Source organism: Ranitomeya variabilis, chromosome 3 (assembly GCF_051348905.1).
Source record: "Ranitomeya variabilis isolate aRanVar5 chromosome 3, aRanVar5.hap1, whole genome shotgun sequence".
NCBI classification, from domain to species: Eukaryota; Metazoa; Chordata; class Amphibia; order Anura; family Dendrobatidae; genus Ranitomeya; species Ranitomeya variabilis.
In genome coordinates this window covers 24,999,117-25,006,893 of record NC_135234.1, presented here as the reverse complement: position 1 = coordinate 25,006,893, position 7,777 = coordinate 24,999,117, and positions in this window count along the sequence as shown.

The window sequence follows — 7,777 nt, the reverse complement described above, 5'->3', positions numbered from 1 at the left end:
ATCATACCTAAGGTTCATACCTTAGATATCAGAAGATGTCTTCTGCATTATATCTCAGTCACTGATACTTGGAAAAAAGATAATGCACTATTCCTATCCTTTCAGGGTCCTAGGAAAGGGTATAGGGTATCGAAATACACACTAGCTAGATGAATTAGGGAGGCTATCTCTCTGGCTTATACAGCAGGTGGGGGTCTGGCTCCGCAGAATCTGAGGGCGCATTCCACCCGGGCAATGGCATCATCCTGGGAGGAGAGATCTGGAGTATCAATCGAACAGATATGTAAGGCGGCCACATGGTCTTCCCCTTCCACCTTTTTCAAACACTATCGGTTGGACTTGGGGTACTCCTCAGATCTCACCTTCGGGTTAAGGGTGCTGCAGGCTATAGTCCCTCCCTAAGGTAGCTTACATCTCTGTAAATCTCTCGTGGTGCTGTCATGGGTGTCCGAATAAAGCATTAAGCTACTTACTGGTAGCAGCGTTTTTCGGAGGCCCATGACAGCACCCTTAGTTCCCTCCCTATTCACATTGGGGGTTGCACCTCTTTAAATAATTATAAGAGATAATATTAATAATATAGTTTTTTCACGTGTGATATCTGGTGGGCTAATTATATATGAGTTGACATGATTATGTGTGTATATATATATATATATATATATATATATATATATATATATATATATATATACACACCGTATATACTCGAGTATAAGCCGAGATTTTCAGCCCAAATTTTTGGGCTGAAAGTGCCCCTCTCGGCTTATACTCGAGTCACGGTCTGTGGCAGGGTCGGCGGGTGAGGGGGAGAGGGCGCTGAGGCATACTTACCTAGTCCCGGCGATCCTGGCGCTCCCCCTGCCCGTCACACTGTCTTCGGGTGCCGCAGCTCTTCCCTTGCACAGCGGTCACGTGGGACCGCTCATTAAACTTATGAATATGGACTCCACTCCCATAGGGGTGGAGCCGCATATTCATTTCTCTAATCAGCGGTGCCGGTGACCGCTGATAGAGGAAGAGGCTGCGGCACCCAGAGACCAGCTGTCCGGGGGAAGGAGCAGGACGCCGGGAGCAGGTAAGTATCGCATATTTACCTGTCCACGATCCACACGCCGGGCGCCGCTCCATCTTCCCGGCGTCTCTCCGCACTGACTGTTCAGGTCAGAGGGCGCAATGACGCATATAGTGTACGCGCCGCCCTCTGCCTGATCAGTCAGTGCGGAGAGACGCCGGGACCGGACACTGGGGAGCTGCAAGCAAGAGAGGTGAGTATGTGTTTTGTTTTTTTTATTGCAGCAGCAGCGTTATATATGGCACAGATTTATGTGGAGCATCTATGAGGCCAAACTGAACGCTGCAGAGCATTCCATATGGGGCAGCTTTATAATGAGCATCTATGGGGCCAAACTGAACGGTGCAGAGCATATATGGCACAGCTTTATAAGGAGCATCTATGGGGCCAAACTGAACGGTGCAGAGCATATATGGCACAGCTTTATAAGGAGCATCTATGGGGCCAAACTGAACGGTGCAGAGCATATAGGGAACAGATTTATAATGAGCATCTATGGGGCCAAACTGAACGGTGCAGAGCATATAGGGCACAGCTATATAAGGAGCATCTATGGGGCCAAACTGAACGGTGCAGAGCATATATGGCACAGCTTTATAATGAGCATCTATGGGGCCATAATGAACAGTGCAGAGCATATATGGCACAGCTTTATAATGAGCATCTATAGGGCCATAATGAACGGTGCAGAGCATTGTATATGGGGCACAGCTTTATATGGAGCATCTATGGGGCCATAATGAACGGTGCAGAGCATTCTATATGGCACAGCTATATATGGATAATATATGGGGCAATAATCAATGGTATGGAGCATTATATATGGCACAGCTTTATATGGAGCATCTATGGGGCAATAATGAATGGTATGGAGCATCTATTTTCATTTTTGAAATTCACCGGTAGCTGCGGCATTTTCCACCCTAGGCTTATACTCGAGTCAATAAGTTTTCCCAGTTTTTTGTGGCAAAATTAGGGGGGTCGGCTTATACTCGGGTCGGCTTATACTCGAGTATATACGGTATACAGTGGGGCAAAAAAGTATTTAGTCAGTCAGCAATAGTGCAAGTTCCACCACTTAAAAAGATGAGAGGCGTCTGTAATTTACATCATAGGTAGACCTCAACTATGGGAGACAAACTGAGAAAAAAAAATCCAGAAAATCACATTGTCTGTTTTTTTATCATTTTATTTGCATTTTATGGTGGAAAATAAGTATTTGGTCAGAAACAAAATTTCATCTCAATACTTTGTAATATATCCTTTGTTGGCAATGACAGAGGTCAAACGTTTTCTGTAAGTCTTCACAAGGTTGCCACACACTGTTGTTGGTATTTTGGCCCATTCCTCCATGCAGATCTCCTCTAGAGCAGTGATGTTTTTGGCTTTTCGCTTGGCAACACGGACTTTCAACTCCCTCCAAAGGTTTTCTATAGGGTTGAGATCTGGAGACTGGCTAGGCCACTCCAGGACCTTGAAATGCTTCTTACGAAGCCACTCCTTCGTTGCTCTGGCGGTGTGCTGTGGATCATTGTCATGTTGAAAGACCCAGCCACGTTTCATCTTCAATGCCCTTGCTGATGGAAGGAGGTTTGCACTCAAAATCTCACGATACATGGCCCCATTCATTCTTTCATGTACCCAGATCAGTTGTCCTGGCCCCTTTGCAGAGAAACAGCCCCAAAGCATGATGTTTCCACCACCATGCTTTACAGTAGGTATGGTGTTTGATGGATGCAACTCAGTATTCTTTTTCCTCCAAACACGACAAGTTGTGTTTCTACCAAACAGTTCCAGTTTGGTTTCATCAGACCATAGGACATTCTCCCAAAACTCCTCTGGATCATCCAAATACTCTCTAACAAACTTCAGATGGGCCCGGACATGTACTGGCTTAAGCAGTGGGACACGTCTGGCACTGCAGGATCTGAGTCCATGGTGGCGTAGTGTGTTACTTATGGTAGGCCTTGTTACATTGGACCCAGCTCTCTGCAGTTCATTCACTAGGTCCCCCCGTGTGGTTCTGGGATTTTTGCTCACCGTTCTTGTGATCATTCTGACCCCACGGGGTGGGATTTTGCGTGGAGCCCCAAATCGAGGGAGATTATCAGTGGTCTTGAATGTCTTCCATTTTCTAATTATTGCTCCCACTGTTGATTTCTTCACTCCAAGCTGGTTGGCTATTGCAGATTCAGTCTTCCCAGCCTGGTGCAGGGCTACAATTTTGTTTCTGGTGTCCTTTGACAGCTCTTTGGTCTTCACCATAGTGGAGTTTGGAGTCAGACTGTTTGAGGGTGTGCACAGGTGTCTTTTTATACTGATAACAAGTTTAAACAGGTGCCATTACTACAGGTAATGAGTGGAGGAAAGAGGAGACTCTTAAGGCCCCGTCTCACATAGCGAGATCGCTAGCGAGATCGCTGCTGAGTCACAAGTTTTGTGACGCAACAGCGACCTCCATAGCGATCTCGCTATGTGTGACACGTACCAGCGATCAGGCCCCTGCTGCGAGATCGCTGGTCGTGTCGGAATGGCCTGGACCTTTTTTTGGTCGTTGAGGCCCCGCTGACATCGCTGAATCGGTGTGTGTGACACCGATCCAGCGATGTCTTCACTGGTAACCAGGGTAAACATCGGGTTACTAAGCGCAAGGCCGCGCTTAGTAACCCGATGTTTACCCTGGTTACCAGCGTAAATGTAAAAAAAACCAAACACTACATGCTCACCATCTGATGTCCGTCAGGTCCCTTGCCGTCTGCTTCCTGCTCTGACTGAGATCCGGCCGTACAGCGAGAGCGCAGCACAGCAGTGACGTCACCGCTGCGCTCTCGCTGTACGGCTGCTCAGTCAGAGCAGGAAGCAGACGGCAAGGGACCTGACGGACATCAGATGGTGAGCATGTACTGTTTGTTTTTTTTTACATTTACGCTGGTAACCAGGGTAAACATCGGGTTACTAAGCGCGGCCCTGCGCTTAGTAACCCAATGTTTACCCTGGTTACCCGGGTGCTGCAGGGGGACTTCGGCATCGTTGAAGACAGTTTCAACGATGCCGAAGTCGTTCCCCTGATCGTTGGTCGCTGGAGAGAGCTGTCTGTGTGACAGCTCCCCAGCGACCACACAGCGACTTACCAACGATCACGGCCAGGTCGTATCGCTGGTCGTGATCGTTGGTAAATCGCTTAGTGAGACGGGGCCTTTAAAGAAGAAGTTACAGGTCTGTGAGAGCAAGAAATCTTGATTGTTTGTTTCTGACCAAATACTTATTTTCCACCATAATATGCAAATAAAATGATAAAAAAACAGACAATGTGATTTTCTGGATTTTTTTTCGCAGTTTGTCTCCCACAGTTGAGGTCTACCTATGATGTAAATTACAGACGCCTCTCATCTTTTTAAGTGGTGGAACTTGCACTATTGCTGACTGACTAAATACTTTTTTGCCCCACTGTATATATGTTACTAACCGCGGTAGTCCTCTTAATCTCTGGAATACAGCTGATACGTGGGAGAGGTGCCGCCCTTTTGTATCTGTAGGTTTCCTGTTCCTGAAGGGCGGATCCCCTCTCTCATGGTGCTGTCATGGGCCTCTTAAAAACGCTGCTACCAGTAAGCAGCTTAATGCTTTCACAATGACATTTGCACATACTCATTAGATGCTTCAGTACAAAAAGTTAGTACCTGCCCATTGTTGTTTAATGTGCAAGTGTTTCTTGAAGCAAATCAAAATGCGTAAAAGTCATGCAACATTTTATAAAGTTAGCAGGCTTTTGCCAAGGAGCTGAGAGCACCCGAATGTAGAGGCAGAGACGCGTATTCCAAAAAGATGAGCTTGAATAATGGGCAGTGGCTAATAGAAATAGCATTTAACAGGGAGACGTCCAAAATTCTATATCTGGGCAAGAAAAAATAAAAATTTCATCTATAGAATTAAGCAATAGCACGTCTGAAAAACTTGGGTATACTAGTAGATCACAGGCTGCACATGAGTCAACAGTGTGATGCAGCAGCAAAAAAGCAAACACAATTCGAGGATGTATTAAGAGAAGCATAGAATCTAGATCACGTGAACTAATTATTCCCCTCTACTCCTCCTTGGTCAGGCCTCATCTGGAATACTGTGTCCAGTTCTGGGCACCACATTTTTAAAAAGACATTGAAAAACTGGAGCAAGTTCAGAGAAGAGCAACCAGGATGGTGAGCAGACTGCAAAGTATGTCCTATGAGGAACGGTTAAAGGATCTGGGAATGTTTAGTTGCCAAAAAGGCTAAGAGGAGACTTAAGAGCTGACAAAAATTTCTGAAAGGATGTCGGTGTGTAGAAGGATCATCATTATTCTCATTTGCACATGGAAACACAAGAAGCAATGGAATGAAACAAAGGTAGAAGATACAGATTAGAGATTAGAAAAACTTTTTGACAATGAGGGTGATCAATGAGTTGAACAGGCGGTCACGAGAGGTGGTGAGTTCTCCTTCAATGAAAGTCTTCAAACAGAGGTTGGACAGACATCTGTCTGAGATGGTTTAGTGACTCCTTTATTGAGCAGGGAGTTGGACACTATGAGCCTTGAGGTCACTTCTAACTAACGTTCTATGATTCTATCACTTGCTTTACTGCGAAGGGGCGTTTTGATAGAATCCCTGGATGATTTAATTTTATTTTTTAACTTTTTTTTTTCACATAACCGCACCACAGGAGTGGATCCGTTTCCTGAAATTGGTAACCTGTAGGTACTAAAAATGAAGTCTTCCACCTTCCCTCAGTGGTTTCCCATCCTAGAATGCAGAGGTGTATAGAGCCTGGGTAGCCTTGGGGAGGAATAGTCTTCCCTCTGGTCATGGTCTTCGGCTGGGATCCCTGAAGAAGGTGAAGAGCTGTTGCTCAGCCCTACTATTCAGGGTGGCAAGCATGTATATACTGTGTTGCCCAGAAGCTCACAGTGGCCTCCTGGATGCATTTCATCAAAGGTGATGGCTGGAGGCTGTAGGGCAGGCTGCACAGACAAGAAGCTCATCACCAGCTTTGGTATTGCGAGGCCAGTAGATGCTGAGCACGGCGATACTGATAATTGCCACTTCTGCATGGTCATTCCTCTGGGTGACCAAATCCTTGCCAGCTTATCCAGTAAGCGCCTGTTCTATAAGATGGCAGGTTCAGGTGTATCCACCACCTAAGGAGGTTAGAACTGTTGCTTTGCAGCACTGGGATCTTTTTGTTCAAACCCGATCAAGGACAACCTCTGCAAGGAGTTTGTATGTTCTCCCCATGTTTGTGTAGGTTTCCTCCCAACACTGAAAAGATATACTGATAAACTAGGGGGGCAGGGATGATTATGTCTGTAAAGTGCTGTGAAATTAATGGAGCTATATTAGTAAGCATAATTAACAAATAATTCTAGGATCTTAAGAGAGGGGACTCTTCAACTCCTGGAGATGTGAAAAGTCAACGTTCCAACAAAGAGGGGAACACGAGGTGGATTTTCTTAACCGGAAAAAAGACTGGCCCATAGCGAGTGGTGTTTAGATCAGATCACTCATGCTGTAAGGTGAAGGACCTTTTTAAGGCTCTAAAAAGTTAACGACCCACTGAGAGGTTCGTTGTGATGTGGCAGTGGCTTCATACAGTCTGATGAAAATGTTGAAATAAAAACCATGTGTTCAGTTTTGTAAACTTTTGCCTGGCGGCATTGGATCAACATATGATATTTGGATATGTGGCCTAAGGATTTTTTTCTACAGTTGTGGCCAAGAATAGACCTGTATGCCTCCAGGCACAAGACTTAATCATGCCTAGTCTACTCCCTAAACTCAAATTTAGGGTCAGTCTCTGAATTATGCCCCTTTGTCTCCTTTCAAAGGTTCTAAGGAAAGTGCTTTCTATCCACATAATTTTTTTTTGTCAATAAAATTGACAGAACCTATACTTTGGCACTTAGATTTGAGAGCACAAATTTTACTGCATTTCTTTTGGGGAGCGAGGAGCTATTTCGCTTTTCCAAAGCCTTTATGCTACCAGTAACATGAAGGCCCCTTCCATTAACAGACAACAGACCTGAGTGGGGACTTGCTTTTTGTGGGTTGAGTTGAAGCTTGCATTAGTATTTTCAGGTACAATGTTTTGGATCAGTTCACATTTATCCTGCACTCTACGCTGAGCACTTCCATTGGATTTCCGTGTAAATCTACGAGTGACGTGATTCAGATGAAACCCCCGAGGGATCCATTCACTATAATGAGGCAGCAGAGGTAATCTGGACTCCATCTGACTTCTGTTCAGCGTTGTCCTTCTTTTCAGAAGTGCGCAAAACTGTGGTCAAAGGCACTTTTATGCAATCCTAAAAAGACAGACACCGCCGGATCACAGGTCAGTCGGCATCCAAAATGCCTCCATTTGCATCACTATAGTGAATCTTCCATAAGATGTTTTGTCTGAATCACATCTTGGAGCTTCATCACCAACAAAGGCAACTTTTTCCTTGTGTCATTTCTCATTATTACACATAATTTATGGACATCTATAGATGATTTCTTTGCCTGTGTGGATTGGAAGGGTTGCTACCGACATCTGGTGACAATTTAATGTCAAGAGCACCTTTACAAATAGATTTACTTCGAAAATTGGTGACGTGTTCAATACTTATTCACCCACTGTATTTTAGATATTTGCACAGAAACCATGATGTAAGTGCTCAGCGTAGAG